The sequence below is a fragment of the Rutidosis leptorrhynchoides genome, chromosome 8, assembly GCF_046630445.1.
Source record: "Rutidosis leptorrhynchoides isolate AG116_Rl617_1_P2 chromosome 8, CSIRO_AGI_Rlap_v1, whole genome shotgun sequence".
NCBI classification, from domain to species: domain Eukaryota; kingdom Viridiplantae; phylum Streptophyta; class Magnoliopsida; order Asterales; family Asteraceae; genus Rutidosis; species Rutidosis leptorrhynchoides.
The window spans coordinates 277081563-277095104 of NC_092340.1; the positions used below are offsets into that span (position 1 = coordinate 277081563).

Here is a 13542-nt window from a genome sequence, read left to right on the forward strand (position 1 = left end):
TGCATTTGGGCAGATTTTTATGAAACAATTTACGAAACTTTGGCTTGCATTCGGTTTTTGAATAATTAATACTTGTGGGTTGTTGATAATGTTTTGTGTCAACTTTGGATTATTAATATGTTGGGTTACTTTTAAACTACATATTTTGGTATGCTTTCCTTTTTGGGAAACTTTTGAAATAAAAGAATGCAATGTCGTTTGTTAAATTCATTTAAGTTCGATCAAGCTGTGGGACCAAGTGACGGAGCCGTTAAGTGTTTTGACAGGGCCATCACAGTCTAAGTCTAGGCACCTATCTCAAGTCGCCTAAATCCCTTAGACCATGCTCTGATACCACTTGAAACGACCCAACCCGTCGTATTCCGGCCGACCAAATTTTTCCTTTTTAGTACATTAATATTATTAACATTAAGGTCCCAATTATGTTTCCAAAACACTTCCATTACAATGTTAAGTTTACACAACTTTTAAACGTTTAATACATAAGTTTAAATATCCAAACGGCCATTCACATAACCCGTTTACTTCATCAAAAGATAGTTTCGACCCGACTAGTTTAATCTCAAACAACACCGAGCATGGTGATTGGGAAAACACTACCCAATCCTAAATGGATCCAAAAGCACGTCTTCTAAAGCAACCTACATAAGCCCACTAGATCCCATGTTTACCCGAGCCGCCACCTTACGAACCTATAAAAATAATATCAACTAGAGGGTAAGCTATAAAGCTTAGTGAGGATAAACATACTATATACATACATATGCATAAAATGAATACGTAACACCAAAACAATTAGTAAACACATACCGCAATCCAAGTTTAACTAAGCAAAGCTATACATAACGTACCACCAAACCAAATCCGCAAGATTAGCTACAACATACAAAATGTATATATACGCATATACAATATATATAACCGATACAACAAGGTTAACCCCTTAACCCTAAACACATGAAGGTTGGTCGAACTACACGTGCCTAAGTGAATCCGAAACTACACGCGATTCACTACCTTCACCTCAACGACAATAGGAATGTCCGAACTACACGCGACATTGTGAATCCAAACTACACGAGATTCACTAGTAAAGTCGAACTACACAAGAATCACTACCCTAGGCCGTAACACAACAACAATGGGAACGCCCGAACTACACGCGACATCGTGAATCCAAACTACACGAGATTCACTAGTGAAGCCGAACTACACGCGAATCACTTCCCACATCACCTCAACGACATCACGGGATTGACCTACTTGTCAACGTGAATTCGTATCGCCCGAAATTCACTACCCCAAGGGTGGTAACCCAAAACGTACAAATGTACCTCAAGGACCCAAAACTCATAGAGTCCATCATCTCATACACATGTAAAGTGAACCCGAACGCCCAAGGATCACGCTACCCCACCTGCACCCATCCTATGCATACATACACATATAATATATTTACACTCACCTTAACGCCTTGATGATTGCAACCAAAATAATCCGCCACACATCAATGGAAAGTACCTATTCCATTATCACATAATAAACAACACAATTAGGGTGGATTTACAAACCAACCCAAATTGACACTTAGCGCAATTTCGACCCAAATGCACTTCCAAGCACAAACCGCGCCCAAACTAACCAATAATCACTAACACAAGTGAGAATGGTCCTAATACACCAATTAAACCAAAACATAAGTGTTAAACACTTATCTTACCCAAATGGACACCTAACCCTAATTTTGACCCATTTCAAAATTAGTCAACCAAATATACCCAAAAGGGTTCCAACACTTCCATAATCACTAACACTAGTGGTTATACTCAATTTACAAGCCCTAAACATGGCCAATTCGTTCACCAACCCAAAACCCACCAACAATAATTTTAAACCCGATTACTTGCATCAATAAACTCACTTCATGAGTTTAAATGGGTTTCTCAACAAATCAAGTTCAAACCCTAACTTTGAATATCAAATCAAACAATGAAATTCGGAGTTAGAACTTACCAACACTACCACAACGTAGCCGTGAATGAGGTGAACAACTTTAACTCTTGAGACTTGATTTGATTCACTCTTCTTCTTCCCCAAATCCCCAATTCTCTCTAGAACCTCTCTCTCTCTCTCTCTCTCTCTCTCTCTCTCGGGTTTGATGGAAGTAGATGAGAAGAAAATGGGAGAAAATGAGTTTGGGATAAGGTTGGGATCAGATTTGAGGCCAAAATCCCGTCCATATGCGAAATACCATTTTTGCCCCGCATTTAACCCTTTTAAAATGCTGAAAAACGCACATGTTACAGTTCATGGCCGCGGCACGGCTAGAAAGCCCGCAGCGTGGCTTAAAGCTAAAAAGCAAGGTCGAGCCTTTTAAAAAGATTCAGCTTCAGCTCCTTTATTAGCCCGCGGCGCGGCTCGATGCTGGAACTGAAATTTTGGGATGTTACAGTTGGTTTGCGACTTGCGGGGCATTCTGGAAAATGAATAATTGAGGACGAATCCTTATAGTTCTTTGAGAGAATGAGCATTTTGATCAATTGCCCTTAAAAGTTGTTGATGTAATTTGTTAATATCTTATAGTGTCCTGTAATCTTGAATAATGAAGGTAGTCATATTTATTTCATACTCTTAATACACCCATTCTTCATCTTCAAAATCAAATCAAAATGAAACACGATTAATTGTCGATAGTTGCTTTTTTCTACTACTAGATGATGTTTTGTTAGTTGCTTTTTGCTACTATTAGATGGTGTTTTTATACTTCAATTATGCTATTTTACTGCAATTTAATTATGGCAAGTATGTTTTTCTTTCTCGGGTGATTATATGATATTTAGCTACTGTTTCTAGTTAGTTTTAGTTACTTTCTTTTATCTAAAACGACGATAATATCGAATGTTCTCATTTGTCACTCACACACGCGTTAGGAGGAAACCCAATTCGCGACGATGTTGGCAGTACCATAGGAAGTTGGGAAAACCCCAAGAGACCTTTCCAAATCGCATTGGTGTTGGTAGTACCATCAAAGGTTGGAAACTCCCTGCTTGAAATGAGAATCGAACCTGAGTTGACAGTATCTCAAGTTGAATCTCATCTCATACCAAGTCACGCTTTAGGTTGGTTAGTTTTAGACTACGGTTATTAAAATGAAAGAATTCAGTAGATACAAACGCTAGACGTAATGCAAACCGAACAAAAAATCAAATCTTAAACTAGGAACAGCACAAAACCTCAACCAAATCTAACAAACCAAAAATAAACTTCAAGTGGGTTAAGCTACAAAACATTTATGATGGAGAGATGTCTTAGTTTTACTCATTTGTCTCTTTTGGCATGCTTACATAACATATTACTTCATACTACTTGACATTGTAAGCCAATATATTTAGCCCGAGTCCAATATGTATTATGGGCTTGGAACAATCTAGAATAACCCTTATATAATTGGGCTTTACAAAATATATCGGCTAACAGACCCCCGCAATTGTAGCGGGAGTAGGACGCACGCTCAAACTGGATCTAAATTCATCAAACAATATAGCGGGAAGACCTTTTGTGAAAATGTCTGCATATTGGTAGCGAGAAGGAACATGGAGGACACGTACATGACCCTTCGTCACAAGATCGCGCACAAAATGGATGTCAATCTCGATGTGTTTCGTGCGCTGGTGTTAAACCGGGTTCCCTGACATGTAGACGGCACTGACGTTATCACAATACACTATAGTGGCTGAAAATAATGGGCAATGAAGCTCGCGGAGGAGGTTGCGGAGCCAACATGTCTCTGCGACGGCATTAGCAACTCCGCGATACTCTGCCTCCGCACTGGACCGCGAGGGTGTCAGCTGCCGCTTAGAAGACCATGAGAGAAGATTATTACCCATGAAAACACAATACCCAGACGTGGATCGACGGGTGTTGGGACAGCCAGCCCAATCAGCATCCGAGTAAGCAGTCAGTGCTGTAGTAGAAGAAGCATAAAGCTGAAGACCGTGGTCCAATGTACCCTGTATACAAGGTTGTAAAAGACGCGAGTCGGGGACGCATCGGCCATGCCTAAAAAATGACGCGTCGGACGCAACGGTGACGCAACGGCGACGCAACGGACGTTGACTAACGTTGACTTTTTAAAATAATTTTATTAAATATATATTTATATATAATATTATATGGATCAAATCTTTAAATATAAACTATATTTACAATAAACATGAACAATTAACAATTATTAACAATATATAAAAAAAAGATAAAACATTTGACCGACTCTGACCGACTTTGACCGACTTTTTCCGAATTAAACCGACTTTTTCCGACTTTGACCGACTTTTTAGCAACGACGCGTCGGTCATGCCTAAAAAACGACGCGTCGGCCGTCGCATCGGCCGACTTGGCCGACTTTTACAACACTGCCTGTATATATCGTATAATCCGCTTTAGGGCGGACCAATGCTGCTCACGGGGGTCATGCATAAATAGACATATCTGCTCACGGGGGTCATGCATAAATATATTGGCTAACAGACATATGCCTTGGGATATAGTCTTCTTTCTGCTAATTCATCTCCCAATTATTCATTTGTCCAAAAACCTAATTAAATATGGACCAAAATCAAGAACTCAAACTCACCCGATGAGGAAATTTGTTCAAAAACATGGGTCTTCCACAGAGGTAAGAAACCAATCTTTAAATCTTCAAAATCAGGATCATAATTATCGGTAATTATGCTGAAGTTTTAAACTTAATAGAATATGCTACTCAATATTTGTAAATATAAATGGTTTTTTGTTTTCTACAGAAATTTGGTGACCCAACACTTGAAAGGTTCTTAATTGCAAGATCAATGGATCCAAATAAAGCAGCAAAAATGTTTGTTTCTTGGCAAAAATGGAGGGATTCTTTTGTTCCATTAGGGTTTAATCCTGATTCACAAGTAATTGATCAATTGGAAGCTAAAAAAATATATTTACAAGGTGTATCTAAGAATGGGTACCCTTTTTTAATTGCTAAAGCTAGCAAGCATTATCATACTAAAGATCAGTCACAATTCAAGAGTAAAATCTTAACCTTTTTTTTCTTCTGATTTCACCTAATAAGTTTTCAGCATTTTCTTTGAACTTTATTATTAGATTTGGGGGTGTTTAAATTTAAATAATTAGAACAAGATTCAATTCAATAGTAATTACAATTACAAAATACGATTGAAAATTCGACCTCTTGTGTTCTGGAATTGGAAGTTAATGCCTTATGATTAGTAGGAAATTAAGTGTTTAAGTTAGAAGTCTATATACGGTAAAACCTCTATAATTTAATACTCGATAAATTAATAACCTCGATAAAATTAATAATTTGTCCGGTCCCAACTTGGGACCAGTACAAATTTGGACCTCAATCGATAAAATAATAAGATAATAATTTTTTTGAAATCCCAATGTAAATATATTGGTCCCAGTGAAACTATAAATTAATAATCACTAAATTTTTTTTTGAAATCCCAATATACATTGAACATGACAAGTTCATTAATGTGTAAATGTACATACATGAAAATTTCAAAGGTCATTATTTATGTTTTATTCAAATAGGTAAAGTGAACGGATTTAATAAATTCGAATGCCGATGCATTAATTTGAGACTTGCTCACAAATGTAAGACTATTTTTTAAATTGATAATTTATTAATTTATCGATATAATAATATCTCGCTAAATTAATAAAATATTCTGGTCCCAACATTATTAATTTATAGAGGTTTCACTGTAGTGTGAATTAAGGTAATAAATTATCTTTCCTTTTTAATCGTCTTTTGAGAAGGGGGTTGTGTTATCAAAACTTTGCTTTGTTAATTCAAATTCTTGTCTTCTTCTTTTACTAATGATTTCTTATTAGCCTTTACGGAGGATTTTTATGCCGGAGATAATTTGGTAATCGGGTGTGTTACCTCGAATATAAGAAAAAGCATACGTAGATATATAAGTTTAGAGAACCTCCTTCTATTACCAATTGATTTTAAAGTAATAAAGATTCATGAGCTTATATACATGACATGTTGATGGGTTAAGGCGATCTAACAAGGTATCATAGTTACGGTTGTAGCACAGATGTGTGGAGGGTGGAGGTTCGAACCGAGATGACTGTGAACGTCACCGTGGAAGAGGTCGAGATGATGTGAACGCGTCCACCGATTAAGGGGATGATCGTTGGAGATGATTGGGTAATCGGTGTCCCACATCGGATATGAGAAGAAACATAGGTAACTATATAAGTTTAGGGACCTCCCTTTATCATTAATTAATTTTAGAGTAGTAAGGGACTCATGCATTTATATGTTTATTTTTCTTTATTTACTCTATTAATCGAGTCAACAGCAAGCGCCGATTTATTGGCGACTTCACTGTCGCTTAGAGCCTAAATTGAATTTCAAAGATTTAAAACCCATGAAAAATTGATTCTGCCATTTTTATGACGTCTCATTTTTTATTTTTTTTATTTTATTTTTATTTTTTTAAAATTTTTCCTACTTATAGGTCGAAGATCCTTTTGGAAGCAATTTCTTTATCCATAGAACATTGAGAGAGATGACTTTCTCTACTTTTGGGAGTGTTTCACTTCGGGTGGAGAAATGACTTAACTTTATTCTGAAGCGACCCGTCCTAATCCATCTGGACGAAGTCTTCAACATTTGGTCCCATTGCGAGGTTCTGACCTCTATATGCCATGAACGACTCCATGTAATATCTTTAAAATTAACAAATGCACAGCGAAAGATTTCTTTCAGACCTGAGAATAAACATGTTTTAAAAGTGTCAACCAAAAGGTTGGTGGGTTCATAGGTTTATCATAAACAATAAAATTCATAATTTTGATAGACCACAAGATTTAAATACAGTACACCTATCTCGTGTACGAAACCATTTTTCATAATGCTTGGCAGAGTAGGTTCGTATCCTTTTCTCCCCCGTAGGTTGCCTCACGATTTTTAATAACCGTACACATATCTCGTACACAAAAATAACATACACATAAACTGTGCATAAAATCATTCTCTCGATACATAACATTCATTTTGCTTTTATTGCTTGACTTGCTAACCGACCTTAACATATAATGTGCATCAATAATATCCCCAAAACAGAACATCTCGTCTATATAATATATAAACTTCGAAGTACTAAACACCACGCCCACTAGCTCTTCCGTCTAGTGAACATTCTGGGTTGGGGTGTTAAACCCGGTAGCTACCTTTAGGATTCGCGTGAATTAGGGTCATACCCGTTTTCTAATTCTTAGGTTACCAAGCAATAATAATCAAGGGGAAATATTCACAACAATTAGTGGCAATTATCACGTCCAACTAATTCAATAATAATCCACAGAACTTCTGTCTGCATAATAATTCATTCGAGGAATGTTTTGCTTGTATCTATCTCGTCAAACATTTATAAAAGCATATCATGTATTCCAAAAATATAGATTTTAAAAGCATTGAATAAAATAGTTGTAAATCAGTTATAAAGCAACGCATGTATTATCAGTCCCAAAAATGTAAAGAGTAAAATAGAATCAAATGAACTCACAATACGATATTTTGTAGTAAAAATATGCATACGACGGAACTGAACAATGCAGGGTTGGCCTCGGATTCATGAACCTATATCAATTGTATATCTATTAAAACATATAATGGAAATCACATAATTTCATTTATTAATATATATTATTTATATATTTATATTTATGGTTATATAGAATTTATACTAAATTCTATTTAAAAATGTATACTTATATTACATCTTAAATTACATGTTATATATAGTTATTCGTGAAAATGATAGTTTTAATAATAATAATAATTTACTAATAATAATAATAACTTTATTAATAATGATAATACTAAATATAAAAATGATAATGATAATCTTTAATAATAATAATAATAATAAGTTATTTTATTTTTATAATGAAAACAATAATATTGATAATAATACCTAATACTAATAATGAGTAATAATAATACTAATTATGATAATAATGATAAAAATAATAATTTTACTAATAATGTTAATCTTAATAACATGATAATTTTAGTTAATAATAATGATAATAATAATAATAATAATAATAATAATAATGATAATAATAATAATAATAATAATAATAATAATAATAATAATAATAATAATAATAATAATAATAATAATAATAATAATAATAATAATAATAACAACAACAATAATAATGATAATGATAATAATGATAATAATGATAATAATAATAAAAATAATGATAACAACAAATGATAATAATAATAATAATGACAACAACACCAACAACAACAACAACAATAACAACAACAACAACAACAACAACAACAGCAGCAGCAGCAGCAGCAGCAACAGCAGCAGCAACAGCAACAGCAACTGCAACAGCAACAACTTTCAAATGGTTGAATGAGCTTTCTAAAAAAAATTACCCTAGCCCGAGCTCGAACCCAAGACTTCTCAGTTACACATAAACACCCCTAACCATTCCTCTATTCGTGCATTTCTGATTTATACCCCGGATTAAATTTATTTATCCTATATATATGTTACCTTTTTCATCATCATACTCATTATCGCGATTATCATCTAATCACCACTTAATATCTATCGTAGCAGCAGCCCAGCAGAAACTTGGATCACGGCCCAACAAAAATTCGGCCCAACTGCCTCACAAGCCCAAGTTTTCACAGCATCTTAAAAAAAATAATTGTATCAGCCTAGTTTCGAACCCAAGACCTCCCGGTTAAATCGATACTCGCTTAACCATTTGAGCTAGTTTGCTTTTCTGATTTAATTTAGGAACTAAAAGTATATAACCATCATCATCGAACTATATCATTTACCAAATCATCATCGTGATCCTTTCATGATCATCTTCATCTCATTACCGAAAGGATCATCTAATTATCATCATTTTAACGTTTCTATTATTATTTCATTTATCAACCGTCATCATGTATTCCTAATATCACATATCATCATCATCTTCATTTTATTTTGAGTTTTATTATCACCAACATTTATTAACTTATCATTCTCTGCCCACGACTTATTTTGGCCCAACAGGCCCAATTAGTATAGTCCACTCCTTTAAACAAAACAAGCCCACATATATAAAAAAAAACTCGGTCTAGTAACTATTTTTAAGAAAGGAAATCAACGAGAGGTTAGTAGAGGTGGGGTTCTGTAAACGCATCATCTTTTTTTTTATCGCTATCATACACTTTTATATGAAACATCATTATCATACTTTAATCACAAATATCTCAGAATCATCATTGATTTAATTGCTGTTCATCATCTTTACATAAAGAAGGGTCTCGGTTTATTAGAATAAACGAACGGAGATGCAGGCTTGTAAGTGGGTTTGTGTTTGGCAAAGGAAATTCTTGAACAACAGTAGGAGTAAAACGTCAATGCGTTCATACAGGCTTATCATCATCATAAATCTCGTTGGGTTTGGATTGTAAAGAGGTGATGGCCTATTTTTAGGTCTCGTTCTAAATGTAAACAGGAAACAAATCTTATACCCGGTAGTGGTTAAGGTGGTGATTCAATGATTGAGGGTGGTGGTTAAATCGTGGGTTTCACTTACATGTAGTGTATGTATATGTAAATACCTATATGAAAGGATCCGTTCATATACATTATAAACGATTCACAATAGTTGATTACATCGCGAGGTATTTGACCTCTATATGATACGTTTTACAAATATTGCATTCGTTTTTAAAAGACAAACTTTCTTTACATCAAAAATTGACGGCATGCATACCATTTCATATTACATCCAACTATAATTGACTTAATATTAATCTTGATGAACTCAACGACTCGAATGCAACATCTTTCAAAGTATGTCATGAATGACTCCAAGTAATATCCTTAAAATGAGCTAATGCATACCGGAAGATTTCTTTAATACCTGAGAATAAACATGCTTTAAAGTGTCAACCAAAAGGTTGGTGAGTTCATTAGTTTATCATAATCAATCATTTCCGTAATAATAATAGACCACGAGATTTTAGTTTCTATAAATATCCGTACACTCGCAAGTGTATAAAAGTATTCTATAAGTTATTGAGCGCTTCGGTAACCATACTTAACAATTAATGTGGCATATTCCCTTTATTATGAAATATCCCTACACTGTACCAAGTGTAGTAAAAATGAAGTACTATGCAACCGTTTACGATACTAGAGCGACTATCCCGGTTAGGGTTGTCAAACCCGATAGATCTATCAATAGGATTCGCGCTTGCATGCTCTTACAACATGTAAATATTAATTACCAAGCTATTAGGGAAAAATATGCAAAGTGGTACAACTCAACGTAGAATATGTTTTTAGTACTTGTGTCCATTTCGTAAAACAGTTATAAAACAGTGCATGTATTCTCAGCCCAAAAATATATATAAAAAGGGAGTAATGAAACTCACAATACTGTATTTCGTAGCAATTATGTATATGACGGCACTGAACAAGTGCAGGGTTTGTCTCGGATTCACGAACGTATCAATATTGTGATTCAATATTGCAGGAAAGTACGTAGACGCAACGAAAATGATAAACGTTAGGTTGACCTCACGAGCAATACCCTCAATCAATACCCATAACCTCCATAGCTATAACCCATAATTTCCTTAGCTCTATCCCATTTGAAAACTTATTTTGAAATCGTCTGAATATAACTCCGTCGTAGTATTTTATGTATACTAATAATATCTTGAAATAATACTAAGTATATATATATATATATATATATATATATATATATATATATATATATATATATATATATATATATATATATAATTCAATTGAGAGAGTTTAGAGAAATATATTTTCAAGTTTCTATGAAATAATGTAACCTATTGAATTCTATTTATAATAGATTTTTGAATTATTAAATTATGAATTATTAAAGTAAATTATTAAAGTATGAATTATTAAAGTGAATTATTAAAGTATGAATTATTAAAGTGAATTATTAAAGTATGAATTATTAAAGTTAAAGTAAAGTAAAAGTAAAGTAAAGGTAAAGTTAAAGTATAGTAAAAGTATAAAACTATGTACGTATAATACGCGTATAAATATATATAATATTAATTTAAATCGTTATATATATTTGATAAAATAAAATATAAATATCGTTATTTTTATCATACTGGTTAAGTAATGAGTGGTCAAAAAAAATAGATTTCTTAAATCACAGTGGACCTCATAACATAGGCCCGTAATCATATCATAATGTATCTGATAATTCAATCATTTGATATTATCTCTTAATTCTGTCAATAAATATATCGAAACAAATACGTTCATGTAAAGTATCATATATCTAATACTTTGTTAATGTTTTCAGTTAATATTACATATTATATATACATATCTATATACACATAATTGTTCGTGAATCGTCGAACACGGTCAAAGGGTAATTGATTACATGAATGTAGTTCCAAACTTTTTGAGATTCAATATTACAAATTCTGCTTATCGTGTCAGAAACATATAAATGTTAAGTTTAAATTTGGTCGGAAATTTCCGAGTCGTCACACTATATGTGAGGTGGGAATTGAGAATCATGCTCGATAAGAAAGAAAGGAAATAGAGAGATAATTTCAAGTGGTTTGGGATGGTGATTCTGGTGGAGGTTGATGGTGGTTGTTCAAAGGTTGAGAATAGAGTTTGAAGTTGATTAATCATGATTGAAATAGAAGTATAACAGGGGTATGAAACAAAAGTAAAAAAAATATAGGTTTGAACTGGGTGGAAGGTGGTGGCTCGTTGGTGGGTTGTTTTGATGATTGTTTACACCGGAATAGCAACAGAAATATACACATATAACCGCAACAATATATGATCGTATGTAGTGGTGGTGATGGAAGAATAGTAGTAGTATACCTGCAATAGTGGCGGCTGTAACAGCAGGAGTTGTAGTAATTATGCACGATGTTAATGGTGGTGATTGGTGACGATTCATGGTGGTTGTATGGAGGTGGAATGGGTTTTTTTTGATAAGTAATATTATATCAAAGAGTGATGGTGGTTACCTTGTTCATCGACTAGAAACAGGAAGTAGCAAGATCACGATGGAATTTGGGTATGTGAACAGTGTATAGAAACAAAGTGGGTTTGTAATCAAAGTGGAGTGGAGATGATTAAGGTGGTGGTGAAGTTTGGTTCTTGGGAATGTCGAACAGATAATGAAGAGTAAGAGAGCAGTTATATGATGGTGGTTTGGTTCCAGTGTTCTTGAAGAAGGAGAAGGAAGAAGAAACATAATTAGGTGATGGTTGAGTATATCTATCTATTATGTATATGTATATATAAATATATAAGGATAGATAGATGAGATAGTGGACAGTGAATGAATCCAAAATAATATCAATCAAATTATCAATCATCAAAGGTAATTTGTAGCGCAGTGAATTAATTGAAACTTTAAAAACAGTAAATTTCAATCAATTAGCGAATCCAATGAATTGTGAATGTAAATATATAATATAATAATATTTGAAAATTAAAACGTGCAATTAGTTAGCCGTCGCCTATTACGGACTAAATTTCGTAACCCGTCGTTAATCAGTGATGAATAAGAATACTCCGAAAAATCCCAAATTTTTTTATATTAATTAACTTTATTTATTTTAGTCGTTATAAAACGGTCATTAATTTATTAAATAAAAATTACATCAACTGTCCGCGCTCGATCCTGGATAAAATATAAAAAGTGTTAAAATTTAATAACTAGATCCTAAATACATTTCGGGCAAATGGCCAGAAAAGGTAACCTATTTTGCCAAATTTTCCAATAAAGGTAATATGACTTTTCCAGATGCCCGAAAAGAATGTTTGTTTTAATTTGGAAGTCGAAAAGGATTATAATTTGAAAAAGTGTTAATTTGAGGTAATTTTTGCTGATGTGGCATTTTTTTTTATTTTCCTTTGCAAATCGTTGATACACTTTTTCAGCAAAAATTACCTCAATTTAGCACTTTTTCAAATTATAATCCTTTTCGACTTCCAAATTAAAACAAACATTCTTTTCGGGCATCTGAAAAAGTCATATTACAGCAAAAATTACCTCAATTTAACACTTTTTCAAATTATAATCCTTTTTGACTTCCAAATTAAAACAAACATTCTTTTCGGGCATCTGGAAAAGTCATATTACCTTTATTGGCAAAATTGTCAAAATAGGTTACCTTTTCGGGCCATTTGCCCATACATTTCTAATAAATTTATAATTTATAAGAATCATTTTCGGATCACCGTTTATTTTAAAAGCATATAAGTTCGATTTAAACTTCTCTAAATAATCAAAACGTCCAACGAGTATTTACAATTAATTAATAAATATATTCAATAAACTTTGATATCTATATATAGATTTATTTTAAATAATAAATTTTATTATATCTTATATTATTTTATTTTACAAAATTAATTCTAATAACTAAATAATATGATATTTCAAATTATATTTCGA

At 33.1% G+C, this 13542-nt stretch overlaps 1 pseudogene; it reads left to right on the plus strand.

Annotated features, from left to right (window-relative positions):
• Nucleotides 1–4604: 4604 nt before the first annotated feature.
• Nucleotides 4605–13542, plus strand: part of LOC139864226 (sec14 cytosolic factor-like) — a 313236-nt pseudogene continuing 304298 nt past the window's right edge.